The sequence below is a fragment of the Pseudophryne corroboree genome, chromosome 2, assembly GCF_028390025.1.
Source record: "Pseudophryne corroboree isolate aPseCor3 chromosome 2, aPseCor3.hap2, whole genome shotgun sequence".
Classification (NCBI taxonomy): Eukaryota; Metazoa; Chordata; class Amphibia; order Anura; family Myobatrachidae; genus Pseudophryne; species Pseudophryne corroboree.
The window spans coordinates 717,430,028-717,453,735 of record NC_086445.1 but is presented as its reverse complement, the minus strand read 5'-3'; the positions used below and the strand labels follow the sequence as shown (position 1 = coordinate 717,453,735).

Below are 23,708 nucleotides of genomic sequence, written 5' to 3'. Positions count from 1 at the left end.
CTAGCTATTTTTAGCAGCCGTGCAAATGTTAAGCCGCCGCCCTCTGGGAGTGTATCTTAGCTTAGCAGAAGTGCAAATGAAAGGATCGCAGAGCGGCTACAAAAAAACAGTTTGTGCAGTTTCTGAGTAGCTTCAGACCTACTCAGCACTTGCGATCACTTCAAACCATTCAGTTCCGGATTTGACGTCACAAACACACCCTGCGTTCGTCCAGCCACGCCTGTGTTTTTCCTGGCATGCCTGTGTTTTTTCTGGCATGCCTGCGCTTTTTCGAACACTCCCTGAAAACGGTCAGTTGACACCCAGAAACGCCCACTTCAAGTCAATCACTCTGCGGTCAGCGGTGCGACTGAAATGCTTCGCTAGACCTTGTGTGAAAATACATTGTCCGTTGTGATAGTACATCGCGTGTGCGCACTGCGCCGCATACGCATGCGCAGAAATGACATTTTTTTTCTTAATCGCAGCGCACCGATCATTTTCAGCTAGCGATCAACTCAGAATGACCCCCTTTGTGCTAGCTCCCGCATTCCTGTACTCCACCCAGAATTTCTCTCATCTCATCCAAGCTGCTTTTCTATCTTCATTGTACAATATGAGTAAGACGGCCTCTAAAGTAAAAAGAGCAACCAACAGGGGATCATGCAACACCTGTCTCTCGTTGATCCTCGCCATTCCTCTGACTCACCTCCAGCCTCACCAGAGAGCGTGCCGATTATGGACTCTTCTCCTGCTCCTGTTTATGCTACTAAAAATGACATTCAAGCTATGATCGCTGATTTGAGTAAATCCCTTAATTCTAATTTTCAACATCACTCTGCTGACTTTAAAACCGAAATCTCTACATTAACCGGTCGTATCACGGCAGTGGAGTCTAAAATGGAATCTAATACTAAAGGTTTATGTGAAGTCTCTCAGGATGTGAACTTTCTATATAGAGAACTCACCTTTATGATAAGATCAAGGATTTAGAGAATAGAGAAAGGAGGAACAACCTCAGGATTCCAGAATCCGTCACCTCTCAGACTTTGGAACCTTATTTGAAACGTCTTTTCCTAATGCTGGTTCCTACTCTCTCAGATCAATCCCTACTTATAGAGAGAGCTCATAAGGCTCTGTGCCCTAAACCCAAAGATGGTGACCCACCTAGAGACGTCGTATTGACATTTTTGTCCTTCAAGACTAAGAATTTAAATGCTAACAGCAGCAGAGGATCCTCTCATGTTCTATTCAAAGATATCCATCTTCATATTTTTCAGGATTTGGCTCCTTCTACCATCCTCAAATGTCGAGAACTCAAAGATGTTACCAAAATGTTGGGGACAATGAGTATGTCTGTAAATGGGGTTTCCCTTTTTGTTTGATTGTGGAAAGCAATGGACACCCAGTGTCCGTGAGAGACCCTGAAGAGGGTAAATCCCTTCTTCATAGGCTCCAGCTTACAAGTGGCGGTATGCACCCACCTTCACAAGATCGGGATAGCTCTTCTATCTGAACTTTTTATGTGAATATGTTTGGTACTGTTCCACTGTTGGCTATTGATGTTCACTTCCATGACTACTATATTTAGGATATGGGTCCTGGGTTTCATGCCCCTGCCTTGTCTCCTTAATGTTCTGGCATAACTGGGGATGTTATCATTATTTAGTCCTAAACATTCAAATGTTATATTTACTCTATTTTGAAGATGTACTCACATCCTAACATATTTTAATAGCTACTACTATTGGTTATGTTGTTGTACTACACCTGATTATTATGTTATGTGGGTGATATGATTAGTTTACAAAGTCTTTATGTTTCTCATCATAATTCTGGGTTGATAGGGATTAGTCTGTTCGCATCTGTCCACCCCCCTCCATTCAGTGGTACTACTGTGAGGTATCTCAAAGTTGATACACTCACTGTTGATTGTAAGTTGACTATTTTTATATGTGCTCCCAGAAACTCAAGCCCACTACGGTTTGTCCCTCATACTGGGGCAAATTTTCTCTTTTTTTTCTAGGGCTCAACCAATGTGAACCTTTGGCTTCCTATTGAGAAGTGATTAGTTCACATTCCCCTTCTGACTCCTTTTTTTGTTTTTTTTCCTCTTCTTCTCTTTTTCTCCCCTCTCCCTCTTCATCAGGCAGCATCGTATCTAATAGATTGTTGTTGTTATTATATAACTGTGTCTCTTCTTTAATTACAATGCCCATTACTGTATTGTCGCTTAATGTGAAGGGTCTTAACACCCCCAAAAGAGGTCGCTTTTATATAAGACAATCAGTGCTAATCATGGGGATCTTATATTCTTACTGGAGACTCATTTTAAAAATAGGTTCTCACCCTTCATTGACGTTTCGTAGATATTCTAATGTGGAATACCCTAACCACTCTTCCAAGAAAAATGGAGTGGCCATTATGGTTTGTTCTTCAGTCCCTTTTCAGATGATTTCAAGTAAATGTGATGCTGAAGGTAGATATCTTATCATGGTCTGTCAACTAGGTCACCAGATAGTCACCCTGGTAAATTTATACGCCCCCAATACAGGCCAATCTGGGTTTTTTAGAATACTTTTCACTGAATTACAAAAAATACGCAGAGGTAAGGTCTTACTGGGTGGACACTTCAACTCTATTTTGTCTGTTGATTTAGGTAGATCTGGTCCTAGAAATGTTTTTCCTCAACGTCACGTCTCAGGTGCACTTCTGAGGCATATGGCTGAGGCTGGTCTCTTTGACACTTGGCGGGCTCGCCACCCGTCTTCTCGGGACTACACTTTCTATTCACATCTGCATGGCTCCTATTCCCATATAGATATGCTTATGGGTTGTAGTGGGGTACTGGCCATCTTAACAGCTGTAGATATAATACCTAATGTTTGGTCGGATAATTCAATTGTGAAATTTTCCTTTGATCCACACGCCCCGCGGTCGTCCTTCTTGGTGACTTAATGAGGCTCTTCTTCGTACTCCTCAGTTTAGGTACCATATCCATTCTCAGATTTAGGAGTATTTTATGCTCAATGGCCCTCATTCCGAGTTGATCGGTCGCAAGGCGAATTTAGCAGAGTTACACACGCTAAGCCTACGCCTACTGGGAGTGTATCTTAGCTTCTTAAAATTGCGACCGATGTATTCGCAATATTGCGATTACAAACTACTTAGCAGTTTCTGAGTAACTTCAACCTTACTCTGCCTGTGCGATCAGTTCAGTGCTTGTCGTTCCTGGTTTGACGTCACAAACACACCCAGCGTTCGCTCAGACACTCCCCCGTTTCTCCAGCCACTCCTGCGTTTTTTCCGGAAACGGTAGCGTTTTCATCCACACGCCCATAAAACGCCGTGTTTCCGCCCAGTAACACCCATTTCCTGTCAATCACATTACGATCGCCGGAGCGATGAAAAAGCCGTGAGTAAAAATACTATCTTCATTGTTAAATTACTTGGCGCAGTCGCAGTGCGAATATTGCGCATGCGTACTAAGCGGATTTTCATTGCGATGCGATGAAAAATACCGACCGATCAACTCGGAATGAGGGCCAATGTGTCTTCTGATGTACACTTTTCTACAATCTGGGAGGCCCATAAAGTGGTGGTACGTGGCGTGATCATTAAATATTCTTCCCATAGGAAGAAACAATGAACACAAAAGATTGCAGACCTCACTAACCAACTATAACACCTTGAGCGTACTCACAAAACAACACATCCCCCTCACTCTATAAGCAAATACAGGGCATTAGAGGCGAGCTCCAGTCTTTATTAGCCAAACAAACTGAGAAATCTCTCCAGTGGCTGAATCAGAAATTTTATGAGAAAGGCAATAAATCAGATACCTTGTTGGCCTCTAAGTTGAGGACTAAATGGGCATCTCAGACCATTACAGCTCTTTGCACTAAAACAGGGCAATTAAGCTATGACCCCATTGTTATCAACGATTCCTTCTATGCATTCTATAAATCATTATATAACCTTCAGGATGTAGAATCGGCACTGGTACCACATTTTTCAGCTATGCAAGCTTATTTAGACTCTTGCAGTTTACCCAAATTGAATAATTCTTCTCTTTCTAAACTTAATTCACCTATTACCATCGAGGAGCTGGATGCGGCCTTAAAATCACAAAAGTCATCTAAAGCCCCAGGCCCAGATGGGTTTCCGGCATCATATTATAAATCCTTCTCAGGAGTTTTGACACCTCATTTGCTCTCTCTTTTTAACAAAATTATGCAGGGAGAGCGTTTCCATACTGAAACGTTGAAGTCTGTTGTCATAGTTATTCCTAAACCTCAGAAAGACTCAACGTGCTGTATGAATTTTAGTCCTATCTCACTAATTAATGTTGATATTAAGTTGTTTGCAACGAAATTGGCAAACAGATTACATTTATATCTGCAACAATTAATTGACGCAGATCAGGCTGGTTTTGTACCATCCAGGCAGGCCTTAGATAACACTCGTCGCACTGTTAATCTCATTATTCACATCCATCGACTCAAATTGCCCGCTGTCATGCTTTCACTGGATGCAGAGAAAGCCTTTGACAGGTTGTCTTGGTCGTTCATGTTTCAAGCTTTACAATCTTATGCTTTGTACCATAATCCCACGGCTACTGTCTCTGTCAAAGGGCTTTCTTTCTTCAGTTCCGTTTGGTCTGAGTAATGGGACTAGACAAGGTTGCCCCCTCTCACTATTACTGTATGCATTATGTATCGAACCTTTGGCTGCTAAGATTCAAGGCAATTCTGACATTAAAAAAATTTTAGTTGCGAAATCAGAATACAAACTTTCGCTATTCGCGAATGATGTGTTGTTGACCCTGTCCTCTCCTATGACTTCTCTTCCTAATTTGGAAACTGAACTAGCTACATATGACAAGTATTCTGGGTACAAGGTTAACAAGACTAAGGTGGTAATTCTGAGTTGATCGCCGCAGGAATTTTGTTAGCAGTTGGGCAAAACCATGTGCACTGCAGGGGAGGCAGATATAACATGTGCAGGGAGAGTTAGATTTAGGTGGGTTATTTTGTTTCTGTGCAGGGTAAATACTGGCTGCTTTATCTTTACACTGCAATTTAGATTGCCGATTGAACACACCCCACCCAAATCTAACTCTCTCTGCACATGTTATGTCTGCTCCCCCTGCATTGAACATGGTTTTGCCCAACTGCTAATAAAATTCCTGCTGCAATCAACTCAGAATTACCCTCTAAATCAGAAACGATGACATTCGACCTTGTTCCCTCTGATCTAGCATCTCTGGAAAGATACTTTACATACCTATGGCGACCTAAATCACTTAAATATCTGGGTATTCAAATTACGAAAGAATATGACCAACTGTATAATGCTAATTATGTCCCTCTATTACAATCTATTCAATCTGACTTGTTAAGATGGGCTCCTCTCTGTATCTCCTGGACAGGACGCATTAACTCTGTCAAGATGACCATTTTGCCCTGTCTACTTTACTTATTCCAGACAATTCCTATTATTGTACTTGCAACGTTCCTTCGTACAATACAAACAGTATGTGGTAAATTTATATGGTTGGGTAAAAAACCCTGTAACCGTAGAAACTGTTTAGCTAAGTCTGCATCTGCTGGTGGTCTAGGCCACCCTACTGTATCTTTAAAAAGGTATTTTCACGCCACTTAGTTGAGCCACATTATGTCATGGCATGCGGATGTGGATAGTAAGAAACGGGTGACTATAGAAAGTGATCTGATTGTTGATCATCATGTTGGATTTCTTCCTTGACTATCCCCTCGTTTGAGACCAGCCTCAGTCTGTGCAGTTCCTTGTGTACGAGTGACATTGAGGGTTTGGGATAAACTTAATAAACAGTTGGACTTGGGTCCATATCCCAGAGCCGTAACTATGTGTGTGCCAGGTGTGCCTGGCACACAGCGCAGTCGCCCTGAGAGCGCAACTGCCCACTTTCCCTAAAATCATCAGCGGCTTGTAATGAGTCAAACTGACTCATTACAAGCCGCCTGTGTGCTGCCGCCAAAGAGGAGAGGAGCGGCTCTGGAAGCATGGGAGAGGAAGGAGGAGGGAGGGGGAGGAGGGAGCCGCAGCAGCGCTATGTAATTGGTGGCGGCGCCGCTGCACCTGTCCCTCTCTCCTTCCACATAGGCTGGGCGCCGCCGCAGTGAATGCTGGGATGCGCTTCCCGCATCCCAGCATTCACAGCGGCGGCGGCCAGCCAATGTGGAAGGAGAGAGGTACAGCTGCAGCGGCGCCGTTACCAATTACATAGCGTTGCTGCAGCTCCCAAGTCCCCCTCCCTTCCTCCTCCTTCCCTGCCTCCAGAGCTGCCAGCACCGAGGAGCCTGACTGCCTGAGCCAGCGGAAAGATGGTAAGTATCTGTCTGTCTGTCTGTCCTTCTATCTCTCTATCTCTCCTGTCTACCTAATGTGTAAAATGGGGACTGGCTGCCGTAAAGTGTAAAAAAAGGGGACGCTGTCTGCCGTAACGAGTAAAAAGAGGGACTCCTGTCTGCCGTAATGTGTAAAAAGGGGGATGTTGAGTGCCGTAATGAGTAAAAAGGGGGATGCTGTCTGCCAGATTGTGTAATAAGGGGACACTGTCTGCCGTAATGTGTAAAAAGGGGGACGCTGTCTGCCGTAATGTGTAAAAAGGGGGATGCTGTCTGCCAGATTTTGTAATAAGGGGACGCTGCCTGCCGTAACGTGTAAAAAGGGGGACGCTGTCTGCCGTAATGTGTAAAAAGGGGGACGCCGTCTGCCGTAATGTATAATAAGGGGACGCTGACTGCCATAATGTGTAAAAACAGGACGCTGTCTGTCGTAATGTGTAATAAGGGGACGCTGTCTGCCGTAATGTGTAAAAACGGGACACTGTCTGCCGCAATGTGTAAAAAGGGGACTCTGTCTGCCGTAATCAGTAATAAGGGGACGCTGTCTGCCATAATGTGTAATAAGGGGACGCTGTCTGCCGTAATGTGTAAAATGGGGGACTGGCTGCCATAATGTGTAAAAAGGGGGACTGTCTGCCGTAATGTGTAATAAGAGGATACTGTCTGCCGTAATGTGTAAAAACGGGATGCTGTCGGCCGTACTGTGTAAAAAGGGGACTCTGTCCGCCGTAATGTGTAAAAGGTGCAGTGGCGCTACTGTGTGGTGTAATTTGAATAATGGAGACTACTGTGCACCGTAATATGAATTGGTATTATTTTGTGGCCACACCTCCTCCCCATGAAGCCATGCCCCTATATATTTTTTTGCGCACCTGCGGTACGCACTGCACTTGTATTGCATAAGGGGGGGGGGCGCGCCGATGCCATTTTTTGCACACAGCGCTAATATGTCTAGTTACGGCACTGCCATATCCTTCACCTTTGACACCTATTTTGCGTCATCCTCATTTCTCTATGGGCTGTGTAGGTCCATATATGCGCCCTTGGGTTGCAGCAGGCATCACAAGAGTACGCCATCTCTCGGGTGCCTGTGCTCCTAGAACTTTTGATGAATTATGTGAAAAGTTTGGATTGCAGGCTGGCAGTCACTTTGCATATATGCAGATACTTAGCTTTATCCATTCCCTTAGCAAGTCTCGGACATTTAGGGACCTCCGTCCTTTTGAACGCCTATGTACTTATGACCCAGGTTGTAAGGGTACTATCTTTATTTTGTATTCTTTGCTAGCAACTCCGTCTGTTTCTGACAAAGAACCATTTGAAATGGAATGGGAAAAAGATCTAGGGAAAAGTCTAGATGATGAGGAATGGGCATATATCCATCAAAGAGTAGCTAGGACCTCTATTAGTGCTAATATAAAAGAAAACTCTTCGAAAATTTATACTCAATGGTACATGGTTCTCGAAAAGTTACACTCTATTTACCCGACGACCTCAGATTTATGATGGCGTCAGTGCGGACATACTGTGAAGGCCAGAGGCGTATCTAGAGTAGGGTGAGTGGGGCACGTGCCCTGGGCGCCTTGGCAGGCCCAGGAGAGGGGGGCGCCGGCGGTGGCCAGGGCATCATGCCCCACTCGCCCCCGTCAACCCTAAATGTGAGGGGAGGAGAGTGCAGCATCTCTCCCTCCGATCACCGCCGCTGCCAGCACTAGCAGCGCTGCCAGCAGCGCTGCTGTGTCCGGTCTCCGGCGTTAGCCAATCAGAGCTTGCGGACCGGCTCCTCATTGGCTGCCGGTCCGCGAGCTCTGATTGGCTAGCGAACCGTCGCCAGACACAGCCGCCGGAGACGGGACGGGAGACCTGGACGGAGCGGTGAGGGGAAGGAGAGGCAGTGAGGGAAGGAGAGGTGCTGCGCTGCGCTCTCCTCCCCTCACATAAGCGGCCGGTGAGTGAACGGGGGGGGGGGGGTGCACAGGCACAGTGGGGCATGTATCTGGCACCAAATGGGGCATGTAACTGGCACTGAGTGTGGCCTGGCACTGTGGGGCATGTATCTGGCACTGTGGGGCATGTATCTGGCACTGTGGGGCATGTAACTGGCACTGTGGGGCATGTAACTGGCACTGTGGGGCATGTATCTGGCACAGTGGGGCAATGTAACTGGCACTGTGGGGCATGTATCTGACACAGTGGGGCAATGTAACTGGCACTGTGGGGCATGTATCTGGCACAGTGGGGCAATGTAACTGGCACTGTGGGGCATGTATCTGGCACAGTGGGGCAATGTAACTGGCACTGTGGGGCATGTATCCGGCACTGTGGGGCATGTATTTGGCACTGTGGGGCATGTAATTGGCACTGTGGGGCATGTAACTGGCACTGTGGGGCATTGTATCTGGCACAGTGGGGCAATGTAACTGGCACTGTGGGGCATGTATCTGGAACAGTGGGGCAATGTAACTGGCACCAAATGGGGCATGTAACTGGCACTGAGTGGGTCCTGGCACTGTGGGGCATGTATCTGGCACTGTGGGGCATGTATCTGGCACTGTGGGGCATGTAACTGGCACTGTGGGGCATGTATCTGGCACAGTGGGGCAATGTAACTGGCACTGTGGGGCATGTATCTGGCACAGTGGGGCAATGTTACTGGCACCAAATGGGGCATGTAACTGGCACTGAGTGGGGCCTGGCACTGTGGGGCATGTATCCTGCACTGTGGGGCATGTAACTGGCACTGTGGGGCATGTAACTGGCACTGTGAGGCATGTATCTGGCACAGTGGGGCAATGTAACTGGCTTTGTGGGGCATGTATCTGGCACAGTGGGGCAATGTAACTGGCACTGTGGGGCATGTATCTGGCACAGTGGGGCAATGTAACTGGCACTGTGGGGCATGTATCCGGCACTGTGGGGCATGTATCTGGCACTGTGGGGCATGTAACTGGCACTGTGGGGCATGTAACTGGCACTGTGTGGCATTGTATCTGGCACAGTGGGGCAATGTAACTGGCACCAAATGGGGCATGTAACTGGCACTGAGTGGGGCCTGGCACTGTGGGGCATGTATCTGGCACTGTGGGGCATGTATCTGGCACTGTGAGGCATGTAACTGGCACAGTGGGGCATGTAACTGGCACTGTGGAGCATGTATCTGGCACAGTGGGGCAATGTAAATGGCACTGTGGGGCATGTATCTGGCACTGTGGGGCATGTAACTGGCACAGTGGGGCATGTAACTGGCACTGTGGAGCATGTATCTGGCACAGTGGGGCAATGTAAATGGCACTGTGGGGCATGTATCTGGCACAGTGGGGCAATGTATCTGGCACTGTGGGGCATGTATCTGGCACAGTGGGGCAATGTAACTGGCACTGTGGGGCATGTATCTGGCACAGTGGGTCAATGTAACTGGCACTGTGGGGCATGTATCCGGCAATGTGGGGCATGTATCTGGCACAGTGGGGCAATGTAACTGGCATTGTGGGGCATGTATCTGGCACAGTGGTGCAATGTAACTGGCACTGTGGGGCATGTATCCGGTACTGTGGGGCATGTATCTGGCACAGTGGGGCAATGTAACTGGCACTGTGGGGCATGTATCTGGCACAGTGGGGCAATGTAACTGGCACTGTGGGGCATGTATCTGGCACAGTGGGGCAATGTAACTGGCACTGTGGAGCATGTATCCGGCACTGTGGGGCATTGTATCTGGCACTGTGGGGCAATGTAACTGGCACTGTGGGGCAATGTAATTGGCACTGTGGGGCAATGTAACTGGCACTGTGGGGCAATGTAACTGGCACTGTGGGGCATGTATCCGGCACTGCGTGGCATGTATCGTGCACTGTGGGGCATTGTATCTGGCACTGTGGGGCATGTAACTGGCACAGTGGGGCATGTATCTGGCACAGTGGGGCAATGTAACTGGCACTGTGGAGCATGTATCCGGCACTGTGGGGCATTTTATCTGGCACTGTGGGGCAATGTAACTGGCACTGTGGGGCAATGTAACTGGCACCAAATGGGGCATGTAACTGGCACTGAGTGGGGCCTGGCACTGTGGGGCATGTATCTGGCACTGTGGGGCATGTAACTGGCACTGTGGGGCATGTAACTTCCACTGTGGGGCATGTATCTGGCACAGTGGGGGCAATGTAACTGGCACTGTGGGGCATGTATCTGGCACAGTGGGGCAATGTAACTGGCACTGTGGGGCATGTATCTGGCACAGTGGGTCAATGTAACTGGCACTGTGGGGCATGTATCCGGCACTGTGGGGCATGTATCTGGCACTGTGGGGCATGTAATTGGCACTGTGGGGCATGTATCTGGCACAGTGGGGCAATGTAACTGGCACCAAATGTGGCATGTAAATGGCACTGAGTGGGGCCTGGCACTGTGGGGCATGTATCTGGCACTGTGGGGCATGTAACTGGCACTGTGGGGCATGTAACTGGCACTGTGGGGCATGTATCTGGCACAGTGGGGCAATGTAACTGGCACTGTGGGGCTTGTATCTGGCACAGTGGTGCAATGTAACTGGCACTGTGGGGCATGTATCCGGTACTGTGGGGCATGTATCTGGCACAGTGGGGCAATGTAACTGGCACTGTGGGGCATGTATCTGGCACAGTGGGGCAATGTAACTGGTACTGTGGGGCATGTATCTGGCACAGTGGGGCAATGTAACTGGCACTGTGGGTCATGTATCTGGCACAGTGGGGCAATGTAACTGGCACTGTGGAGCATGTATCCGGCACTGTGGGGCATGTATCTGGCACTGTGGGGCATGTAATTGGCACTGTGGGGCATGTATCTGGCACAGTGGGGCAATGTAACTGGCACCAAATGTGGCATGTAAATGGCACTGAGTGGGGCCTGGCACTGTGGGGCATGTATCTGGCACTGTGGGGCATGTAACTGGCACTGTGGGGCATGTAACTGGCACTGTGGGGCATGTATCTGGCACAGTGGGGCAATGTAACTGGCACTGTGGGGCTTGTATCTGGCACAGTGGTGCAATGTAACTGGCACTGTGGGGCATGTATCCGGTACTGTGGGGCATGTATCTGGCACAGTGGGGCAATGTAACTGGCACTGTGGGGCATGTATCTGGCACAGTGGGGCAATGTAACTGGTACTGTGGGGCATGTATCTGGCACAGTGGGGCAATGTAACTGGCACTGTGGGTCATGTATCTGGCACAGTGGGGCAATGTAACTGGCACTGTGGAGCATGTATCCGGCACTGTGGGGCATTGTATCTGGCACTGTGGGGCAATGTAACTGGCACTGTGGGGCAATGTAATTGGCACTGTGGGGCAATGTAACTGGCACTGTGGGGCAATGTAACTGGCACTGTGGGGCATGTATCCGGCACTGCGGGGCATGTATCGTGCACTGTGGGGCATTGTATCTGGCACTGTGGGGCAATGTAACTGGCACTGTGGGCCATTTTCAGTGGCCACACCCCTTCTGGAGCGTGACCACACCCCTTCTGGGGTGTGGCCATGCCCATTTTTTCGCCGCGCGCACATGCCTCTTTTTGTGTGCTTTTTTTTGGGGGGGGGCACCATTTTACATCTTGCCCTGGGCTCCAAGAACCCTAGTTACGCCTCTGGTGAAAGCACCTACTTTCACATATGGGGGGTCATTCCGAGTTGATCGCTAGGCTAAAAAACTGTATTTCTGCTTATGCATATGCCCCACAATGTGCACGCGCAACGTACGGTTACAAAGCCCTTTGTGGTTGTGCACAGATTCTAGCGAAGTTTTCAGACGGGCACAAGAAGATTGACAGGAAGGGGGCGTTTCTGGGTGTCAACTAACTGTTTTCAGGGAGTGTTTGCAAAAAAGCAGGCGTGTCTGAAAAAATGCAGGCGTGGCGGGGCGTTCGCTGGGCGGGTGTATGACGTCAAATCCGGACACGAATAGGCTGAAGTGATCGCAAGCGCTGAGTAGGTTCAGAGCTACTCAAAAACTGCACAAACTGTTTTTGCAGAGCTCGGCTGCTCAAGCGTTCGCACTTCTGCAAAGCAAAAATACACTCCCCTGTGGGCGGTGGCATAGCGTTTGCACGGCTGCTAAAACTAGCCAGCGAGCGATCAACTCGGAATGACCAACAAGGTGGGAATGTCCCATAGTTTCTGAATATTGGAATTCTGTCTTGTCATTATTGTGAAATTTCATCACTCCCCTACCCCCAAAAGACCCTCCCTACGCATTGCTGTGCTTACCGATATTGGAAGTGTCTGGACCTTTCAATAAGCTATGTGGAAATGTTTTTAATGCCGCTAAACTTAATTGCCCTGAACTGGAAGCAACCTGCTGCGCCCTCTATTGTAACCCTAACAAATAAGGGCCCTCATTCCGAGTTGATCGCTAAGTTTTTCGGTCGCACAACATATTCGCAAAGTTGCGTTAATGTAGTAAATATGCGAACCTCCGCCCCCAACGTTTTTTTGCACATTCGTACGCAGTATTACACAAAGTGGGCGTACGCCAAATGACATCGCAGTAATGCGAAACCATCGCAGCATTGCGAATCCATCGCAATAACACATACTTAATCGTAAAAATACTAAGTTTTAGTAGATTTACACATTTTACCGTAAAAGTGCACACTTTTAAGGAAAAACGCACAAAAATGTTTTTTTAAAGCTATTAAGTGAAATTACACCATTCCTTTTAAAGTCAACAAGCCCTTTTCAATAACGAATCCAATTAGTGTAATGATTGATAATGTTCCTAAACAATTAAGTCTGCAAAAAAAACCAGATTAACACTTTGTTGCCATAATTGCCCATCAACATGTAAAAGTGTATAATTTTTTTTTTTTTCCCTTTGTTTGTTTTTAAAGGTGTTGTTTGTGAATGAAAGTGTTTACATGTTTCTTAACACAATAAATCTCCTGTTTTTTTTGTTAATAATCTAACGTAAGATGTGTGTAATGTTTTTTGCAAACAATTTCTGCCTGCCAATCAGCTGATCCTTTTTTGCATTAATAAACACAACACCCGGTTAACTTTAATCAACTTTTTTTATTTTATTTTTTAAAATAAATCAGTTTTTTTTTCCATAAAATAAACAAAATCATGAAAATTTTTGCAAATTATCAACACAATGCATTAATCCTTGCAGGTGTTGGCGCATGGTGTAAAGAATGCCTCCAAAACTTGTAGGATCTCCAACTGCAACATCTGAAATTAAGATGCAACACAAACATTAATAACTTAATTACATTACTTATTATCCAAGCAAGGCGCAAAGCACACTTAAATGCAGGCATGTCCAAACTGCTGGACTCCAGCTGTTGTGAAACTACATATACCAGCATGCCTTGACACAGTTTTGTGGTCAGGGAATGCCAAAGCTGTGTCAGGGCATGCTGGGATGTGTAGTTTCTCAACAGTTGGAGGGCCGCAGTTTGGACAGGCCTGCTTTAATGGCAAAGTTACTACATCCTGCCTGTTTTATGGTACAATCATTAGCAGAACAACACACAAGCCTGCTCAGCCTTTTTTTAAGATTTTAAAGTGTTCCAGACCATGGGTTACATTTACTACTATGTGAGTTATATTTAAGATGGAACGTTGCCCATAGCAAACAAGCAAAAATATGAATATTATATTGTAGAAGTGGTTCCCAATTTTTAAAGTATAATCTTATTGGTTGCTATGGCCGACATCCCATGTTAAAGATAACTACCATCTTCGTCAATGTTACACCATGTTGGCATTCATTCCCATTTGGTTTTTTTTTTTTTTTTTTTAGGGTGTTGGTCCTGCATCATCACACTGCATATCAACATCTTCAGAAGGACAACATATCCTAGCATGCCCACACTCCATGAAAGCTGCCCTTACTAAATAAGGTCAAACAGGTTTGACTTTATCCAATAATCATTTTGTGAGTGTAACTTTCACACCACAAATCATTGGGTCGTTAGGCTGCCTAACAAAGTGAAGCATGTGATTTGTAAGTGTAAATATTAAGAATACACAGGCACAAGTGTAAAAGAACAACAACATACTAAACTCCACTCAGGTCTAACTGTTTCCCAGAAAACCTAACACATATAAACCCTGTTGTCCTGCCAACCCTGTTGACCTAATGAGTGTCGACCTAGAGTGGACACACAAAACATGGCACACATAAACACTGGACATATAATGACACTCAAATAAATGTAAATGCAACATGTACACCATGAAGAAAAACACAATTAATTTTCCTTGGTACAAGAATTCCAACAGTACAACACTGCATGTTTTGTCATTGTAAGTGTAAGTAGGTAATCATTTTTAACAAAATGTTAAAACACTTACTTTCCTCGGCAACATGAAGACTCCCTGAACTGTCTTCAGGGGCTTCCTCTGCCCATTCACTGGGTGGGGATGGCGGCTGGATGGGGGAAGGCGGCTGGATGGGGGAAGGAGGAGGGATTGGGGAAGGAGGCTGGATGGGGGAAGGAGGCTGGATGGGGGAAGGAGGCTTGATGGGGGAAGGAGGCTGGATGGGGGAAGGAGGTTGGATTGGGGATGTAATTTCAGAGGGTGGGTCTGATTGAGAGGGCGAGGGGGGCGGTGAAAATGTTAGGCCAATAGAGGGTGAGGGGGGCTGAGAAGGTGAGTTGGAAGTAGAAGGAGAAGGGGTATGGGAAGGAGGAGAAGGGGTCACAGAAAGAGAAGGAGAGGTTGGCTGAGAAGGGGAGTGGAAAGTGGAGTGGGCCTGGGAAGCTGAGGGGGCCTGGGAAGCTGAGGGGGCCTGGGAAGCTGAGGGTGACTGGGAAGCTGAGGTGGATTGTGAAGCTGAGGGTGATTGGGAAGCTGAGGGTGATTGGGAAGCTGAGGGGGATTGGGAAGCTGAGGGGGAGTGAGAAGGGGAGGGGGAGTGAGAAGGGGAGGGGGAGTGAGAAGGGGAGGGGGACTGGGAAGTGGAGGGGGAGTGAGAAGGGGAAGGGTGCTGAGCTGGTGCATCATGTGGTGCTTGCCGTTGTGGTCGTCCTAGAATGATTGTTAAAATATAATTCAATTTGCATGTTAAATTACATACTAATCAATTGTAATTTTCACTGTTCGGTTCCATGTAAAAGAAAGTTTTTTTTAGAATTTAAAAAAAAAAATTATTCAAACCTCTTCATGTTGCCCACTGCAAACAAAATTATGAAATAAAAAAATTTTGTCGGTCATTCCTGTATCTATTCCATTGAGACATATTGATTTGTCTAGCCAACATCACCAGATCACTATTCAAGCTACCTTATTATATAGACAGCACTGATCAAGTTTTTTGGTACAGTTTCCTGCCTGGCTACTAATTATGTAAAACATGCACTTGTTTAGGGACACTTTGCTACAGTCAGTAATGTTTGCCCTAACCACACACACTGTCCTATTTTTTCAAAATGTTCACTCAGTGTTGCAATTAGCCTACCACTTAGTGAAAATTTGCACTATTTATGCTAATAATCTTATGTAATGTTACTTACTGCGTGCATGCATAGTGCGGATTTGCTGGCGGATCTCCGCCAACAGCTCTGGAGTCCTCCTTCGGAGATCACTCCATCTCCGCTCTAACTGGATGATGGTCCGCCTGCTGCGGACGCGAGACAGCAGCAGGCGACGGACCTCCGCGTAGGCCTCGCGCTTAACACGATTGGAGATGAATCGCCCAACGCGGCCTACGCGGCGGTCCATCACCGCAACCAGGACGCGGAGCTCCCGCCTGGTGAAAGGTGCCGCACGCATCATGGCAATGGCGTTTTCCTTATTTGGGCATATATTTATAATGTCTGTTAGCATGTGATTGGTCCACAATCTATGCTGTCATATGTCATTTATAATAACTTTATTGATCTTTGCAATGCTGTGAAGAGCAGAGTGTTATTTCGCACGAGCGGAACTACGCATTCGCATAAGCAAATTTTAAGCAAAACACAACCAAAAAATTTAAAACAAAAAAACACAGACACAGACACACACACAGTTTTAGATCAATTTATAAACATATCTGAGTACTCACCTCAGTTTGTGTGGTCTTTCAGCTGGACATTCACAAAGTGGGCAACATTCAGTTTCATTTGTTTGTGTTTTTGTTTAAATAATCATGATGTTAGAATAGTAAAAAAATAAGGACACTATTTAGCAACATCACAGTATTGTTTTACACAAAATTAAATTGTCAGCTTAACGTGTTATTGTTTTTTGAAGATTAAAAAAAAAACAGATTCAAACACACAAAAAGCATTACACAATGACCTTACAATAGCAAACACAATTTCTACATTTAAATAAAAAATGATGCATACTGTGCTTTTATTTTGGTAACAATAGAGTAAAAAAAAACACTATACCTGAAAAATTCAGCAACAATGCTTGCCCTGACTTGGCTCCCCCTCCTTGTAACACTCCCCCCACCGAAGTGTCGGACAACCCCTGGCTCCTCATCAGGCAATTCCTCTGTCTGAGGAAGCTCTACGCTACTCCTTACCGCGATATTGTGGAGTATAGCGCACAGGACCACTATTTTACTTGCCATCTCCGGCGAATACATGATGTCGCCACCAGTGCGGTGGAGCACACGAAACCGCCCTTTAAGGACCCCAATTGTGCGCTCCACCAGCTGCCTAGTGGCAGTAAGCGCGGAGTTAAATGCCGTCTGTGGTCCTGGCCTGGGATTACGGTAAGGAGTCATGAGCCAGGGGGTGCAAGGATATCCACGGTCTCCTGTTTGAGGAAAATTTTTTTTTAGAAATAGTCAATTTGGAAAAATATACAAAATTTTGAACAAAATATGTGCAACAACTCACCCAATAACCACATGTCTGCTCGTTGACTTGATCTTAATCTGTGCCATATCCCTGATTGTCTAATGACATACGCATCATGGGAACTTCCAGTAAACTTTGCGTTCAGGGAAAGGATCTGGAGGGATGGCCCACAAACAACCATTACATTCAGAGAATGAAACAGTTTCCTGTTTCTATAAATTTCTTCATTATGTTTTGGTGGCTGAATAGCTACATGTGTGCCATCCACAACCCCAATAACATGTGGGAAGCGACTACCACCTTCCGCAAATTGCCGCTTCACCACATCTAGGGCACCAACATCCAAAGGCATAGCAATAAATTGCTTCACACGCTTGAGGAAAGCCTGGCAGACACGCCGCAGGACCTTACTGAACTGGCCCTGCGACATGCCAACCAGGTCTCCAACCACATGCTGGTAAGACCCTGTTGCCAAAAAATGTAACACAGCAAGGAATTGTGTCAATGGTGGTATTGCTGTAGGATACCGAATTTCAGACTCCAGATCACTCTCTATTATGGAGAGAGTGTCTAGGATTAGATGTGGTGGCAGCCTGTATCTACGTACAACCACATCATCTGGCATCCCAAAAAGTAGGACACGGGGTCGGAAAATTGGTGGCCTAGCACGCCTCCGTTGCCTTGGTTGATGAGGAGCCGGTTGTGGTTGTGGGGCTGGCGGTTGGGGTGGGAGTGCTGGCGTGGGTTGGGGAGGTAGGGCTTCTGCTGCGATAAATATAGACATCACACACTTTTATAAAAACAAAAAAAAAAATTTGAATAAGACAAAAACAAAGTCCAAAAAATATGCAAACAAAAAATTATTACAAAAAGGGTGTGTCAACTTACTGCAGGAGCGTAAGACATTTTTTCTGGGTTCAATTCAGGACCAAAAAGAATATTATAAAAAAAAAAAAAAAAACATTATTTTTATAATGAAAGCTACATATGTTAAATTGTAATTGTTAAAAATAATATTATTTAAAAAAACAGAACATCAAACACATCACAAACAACTACTACAAAATTAAGAATAATTGGTTAAAAACATTTAAATTAAAACAAAAAAAAGTTAGCCCTTTAGTAGCTAGCCCAGCCAAGAACAACACTACTTTGCTGATCAATCCCGGTAAAAAACATAACATTTATTATCAAGATGGAAAACAAACATAATCAAAACACTTTGAACAAACACAAACAGGCACCAACACAGGCCCAGGGAACTTACCTGATCCAAAATAAAGAAAGGAACTCTTTGTGTTATATAGCACACAAAATAAACAAAATCAACTAGGGTTACGTCACCCAAAACAAATCTCCTACAAGAGAGCAAATATGACAGTCAAAAACAACATACAGACCAATAAACAAAACAGGCACCAACACAGGCCCAGGGAACTTACCTGATCCAAAATAAAGAAAGGAACTCTTTGTGTTATATAGCACACAAAATAAACAAAATCGACTAGGGTTACGTCACCCAAAACAAATCTCCTACAAGAGAACAAAAATGTCAGTAAAAGCAATGAAGCACAGGTTTATTTGCAAAAATGGACTAGCTAAATATATATGTGTAAAAAAGAATAACAAACAATCAACATAAAATAAACACTTTGAAATCAAAAAATGAACAACAAGACGAATTCCAGAATACTCACAAACGAAAAATCGCAGACAAAATGCTACACTGACTATATTCTAAACGCAAACGAAAGGACAAATGTATGCTTGACAATTACTCACTCTGAAAATTCCTATAGCACCTTCACGCACAAGCCAACAAACTAAAGTGAAAGAAACTCCAAACTACCTACACTCACAGCGTGCAAAGTAGGCCCTTAAATAAGCAGTGCAATCATTAATCAGATTAACAGTGTACACCTGTGTGAATTAACGCTACGCACGTAGGTATATAAGCACACACCTCGGCGTACACACGTCATCACAAACATGGCTTCTCGTGAGCAAATCGCAGCAGAGATGGACCGCATTGCAGAGCAGGAGATGGCATTGCGGAAAAGACGCCTAGATTGCCAAAGGCGCATGTTGGAATCCGCCTCTGCGGATGTTGAAGAGGCAGGACCTAGTACTCTGCAAATGTCTGCTTCTGAACCACAACAATTGACTGGGGATACCCTGCCACACACACAAAGTGACCAAACTGAGGGAGAATTGGCTTTAGCCACACAAACACAACAGACAGAAGCTGCTAGTGAGGAGGAAGATGGTGATGACCAACAAGAAGAAACCTCACAGGCTACCTCCAGACGGAAGAAAAGACAGCCTGCATTCACTAAGAGGGAGTTGCGTGTCTTGGTCACGCAGGCCATGTCCAAAATCCATAGAGGGCCAAAAAACATGGGGGCTGCTTCAAAAGATCGAATCTGGAGAGACATCACAAAATCTGTGAATGAAGTTGGCTCTGTCGTCAGAACATCACAGGAAGTGAGACGACGGTAAGTGCATATTGACAGTCCTTTTTCTGTGCTAAGTTGACTAAAAAATGTAGTTACATGTGATGTTATGTCTAGCAAACACAAGCAGAACACGTGTCCTATATATTAGCTTAGACAAATAATAAGACTCTACTTTGTCCCTCTTTCACAATACATATGTAGGTGGGCCGACTTCAAATCCCGCCTGAAGGCAAAGAGGGCTGCGGAGTGGAATGCCTCAAGGGCTACAGGTGGAGGAGCACCTGTCGCTGTGGAGTATACTGACTTGGAGGAGATGGCGATGCCCTGTGTCAGTTATGAGGAGGGCCAAGGGGTGTCTCATATGGACACGGACCTGCCTGAGATCCTGACGGGACATGACTTGGAAGGTAAGTTTACACATTTAGTTGTCTGTAATTTTGACAGTATTTATAATAATAAACTAATTTTGTATCCTACTTTTTTCCCACACATTCTTCTATTTGCTTGCCACAAAACACAGCACAGGGGGGTGATCCGTTTGAGTCACAGGACGGTTATGTGGTTGAGGCTGAGGTGGAGGGACCTAGTGAGTCTGGCAGTGTGGGCCAACAAATCCCACCTCTGCAGGTTCCTACTGGCCCCCCCACCCAACCCTCTGCTATCCCGGAGATCCTGCTTGAAATCGCTAGGTATGGTGAGAGCCTAAATCGGTTTCAAGACGGGGTCATGCGGGAGGTAAGCCAGATAGCTGTCCGGCTCACTGAGCACCGAACCTGTGTTGAGCAAGGTGTTGCTCAACTCTGCCAAGGTCTGGCAGAGATCAGGCAGGGCCAAGAACAACTTGCCTCCTCATTCCAAACCCTTGCAAATAACATCTTGCAAGGGCTCCAGGCCATCGCTGTCTCCCTTGCCCACAGTGGCAGAGAGCCACCCACATCGGCTCCCTCCCCTGCCCCTGCCCAGGAAGAACAGCCCACTGGGCAGGCCCAACGAAGGTCGCTCCGCAGACCTTCCAAAGAAGAACAGCCTCAGGCGGGGAGAAAAAGAAGAAAATGATGTCTCTCCAGATGGGCAGCACCCATGTTTTTGATGTTGCCTCTATGTATTTTTGGAGTTGGCTTGTGTGACCAGAATGGATAACTCCCTCTTAGTGAAATGTATTCTTTCTGTTTGGATGTATTGTAGCCTGTGAGTTTATGTGTATAAACACCAGAGCCATCTTCCTCTTACTAGTGTGCTATGTATTGTTGTGTTTGTGTGGTGGATCCTAATTCTTTCTCATTTGGTTTAAAATTTGTGTGTGGCAGGGTGTGTCATGTTTTATTTATGCTTTAAAAATATACTTTTGTCAGAAGCAGAATTTTGCAGAGTACTGAGTTCTGCTATCTAATGATTGTCAGTGCCATCTGCTTGCTGCTTGGTCCATCTCTGCCTGTGCGACTCACGTGGAGCCATGTTTAAATGTTGTGAAATATTATTATAGTAATAAAAAATATATTTAAAAAATTTGAGCAGTTTCTTCAAGGTAATGCAGTTCCAGAAAGATTAGGTCAGCATATAGACACTTGTAGACCAATCTGCTAATTCTCCTTAAAAATTGAAAATAAAAACAAAAAAAAGGTATGCTTTGCACCACACTTTAATGTCCATATTAAGTAAACAGACACGACGCTTTTTATAAATATCTATGGTCAACAGGACATCATTTCAAACATTGTCAGATATTATAATCAAATATTATTGTGACTTTTAAGACTAAATTAAAGTGTATGCTGCATTATGTGGGTGTTGGTTTATTTGTAAAAAATGTTGCAGATTTCAAACACTTTCACAAATATTTTCACTTGCTTGTATTTGGGAGTCTTACACACATTAAAACAAGTTTTAAAAATGCTTACACAACAAATTCAACAAAAATCACACCCTTATTTGGCAGTGTGTGAGATTTATATGTGAGTAGAATAAACATGTAATGTGTGTTCAGACAATTGCTGGTTGGTAACTTTCATCTGCTCATTAATTAACAAGTAATTGGACATCAGATGAATGTGATATCCAATTAACTGCTAATTACTGCATACACACTTGTACCAGTACTTCGCAAATGTAGAGTAACTGCAGACCTACTCGGCTGCTGCGTGAATGTTGCTACGGTTTCCTATGTTAGTTTTAACAGCGACAATGTTTATTTGCGAAAAACACGCCCATTGCGAGTTGCATACTCCCACACTGTACGCCCACTTTCACGCCCATGTCGGAGCATTGCGAAGTCTCGCCTCCGCCACGCCCACGCCACTCCTCGTTTTCGTTTGCCAGTTACGGCTTTTTTTTTTCTGAGTAATTTTGCCCAGTTGTCGTACGTATGTACTCGCGCATGCGTAATCACGCATTTGCGCATGCGCAGATACTTACATTTCGTACATTTGCGTTGCGAAGACTCTTAGCGATCAACTCGGAATGAGGGCCAAGGTTTGGTACGTTGCTTCAGTGGAGTATATTACTGCTGTTTTACACAACACTGTAGCCAAATTTCATGAAGTTTGGTCCCCATGGTTCTCTCACTTTCGTCGTGCTCTGCCTGGTCTGGATTCATTTCTTTTTTTTAGCAACTGCATTGCTGCCTGATATAACCACCCCTTTCCCCCCTTTTTTCTTTCTCTTTCTTTCCTTTTTCTTTCTTTTTACAATTATTTTCCTTACCATCATTTTTGTGGTAGAACTATAGTTATGATTTGTTGGTCCAAAAGTGACGTAAAATTGAAAAAAATGGTAGTTTGATAATACCTACTTTGAATCTTGTTATTTTACGTCCATATGTGCAGTAATTTGCTTTTGATTATTACCTGTATTGTCTTTTTGTTTTTTTAGGCTAGATATTTCCTTATGTTTTCTACGGGCAGATGTTTTCACTTGATGGACTTTATTACACATATTTTATTGCATGTAATTGTGTTCTCATTGTCTACTACCTCTTTAAATACAGAGATTACAAAAACAAAATGGTGAAAAATTTTGGGGTAAATGTAATAGGGTGCGAGAAGCGGGAGTTTGTGTGATAATGCCATATTTTTAAAGCGGCAATAATTTACAAGGCAAAACCAATCTGATTTTGCCTTTTTAAATGATTACTGCTTTAAAAATATGGCATTCTCACAAACACTCACACTTCTGGCTTCTCACAATTTATTACATTTACCCTTTCATAACCAATTCAGGTAATTGGTCCTATAAGCCGCTCATAACTTTATTGTGATTACCTAAACCTTTTCTTTAAGCTAGCTTATCACTAAATAAAACCACACCACACACTGAAATAAAGACACGGACACAGTAGCAGGAGTTAAAGGTCAGACGATGTTTATTAATCGCTGACCAACTCTTTAAACTAATAATTGAGGCCGAATTAGAATTGATTTGAATATATATTTAACTTTAGTTTGGAGGATGGCAAACAGAAAACCGCTGCCCAACACCAGCACCAGTCACCTAGATGAAAACCACCAAACCAAGGAGGGGAGTACACCTACCCCGCCTCCTTCCCGCATAAACCGCATTGTGCTGGCCTTACCCCTCTCTCTCTGGCAAACGTTCGGTTCCCGCAGGGGAACGTCTAAATGTCCAACCGCAAGAAAAGGACACACCTGCCGTCCTTCTAAAGAGGGAGCCCCATAATGACCACTTATGCCTGTGTGACAGCTGGTTGGCAGCGATTTCCCGCCAATCTGGCTTTCAATAGCCCACAGCAAGAACAAAAAACGTAGCCGCATTCTGGGAGAGCGGGCGGGCATAAACTGAATGGCAAGAGGAAGTCTAGCAAAATGGCCACCCCCTATATACTAACCTAAGACCCTCCTCTTCATCTTGATGCACAACCCCCTGATCCAATAGGAAAAACCCAACCGGGAAAACTGATCTGCCTAGCAACTGCTTAGTCATTTAAACAACCAATCACAAAAAGTTGATCGCTTATATGGCCTCAGGCTTATGCAGCCTTCAGCTTATCTAAGCCGCTCATAACTTTATTGTGATTACCTAAACCTTTTCTTTAAGCTAGCTTATCACTAAATAAAACCACACCACACACTGAAATAAAGACACGGACACAGTA

At 45.1% G+C, this 23,708-nt stretch overlaps 1 long non-coding RNA gene across 1 annotated transcript; it reads right to left on the bottom strand.

Moving 5' to 3' along the window:
* Positions 1–13,485: 13,485 nt before the first annotated feature.
* On the bottom strand, positions 13,486–16,964 carry LOC135051134 (uncharacterized). The gene is made up of 4 exons (XR_010242059.1): positions 16,728–16,964; positions 16,397–16,418; positions 14,701–15,378; positions 13,486–13,572 (listed from the first exon to the last, which is right to left on the bottom strand). It is a non-coding gene; the product is annotated as an uncharacterized LOC135051134 (long non-coding RNA).
* Between the last annotated feature and the right edge of the window lie 6,744 nt (positions 16,965–23,708).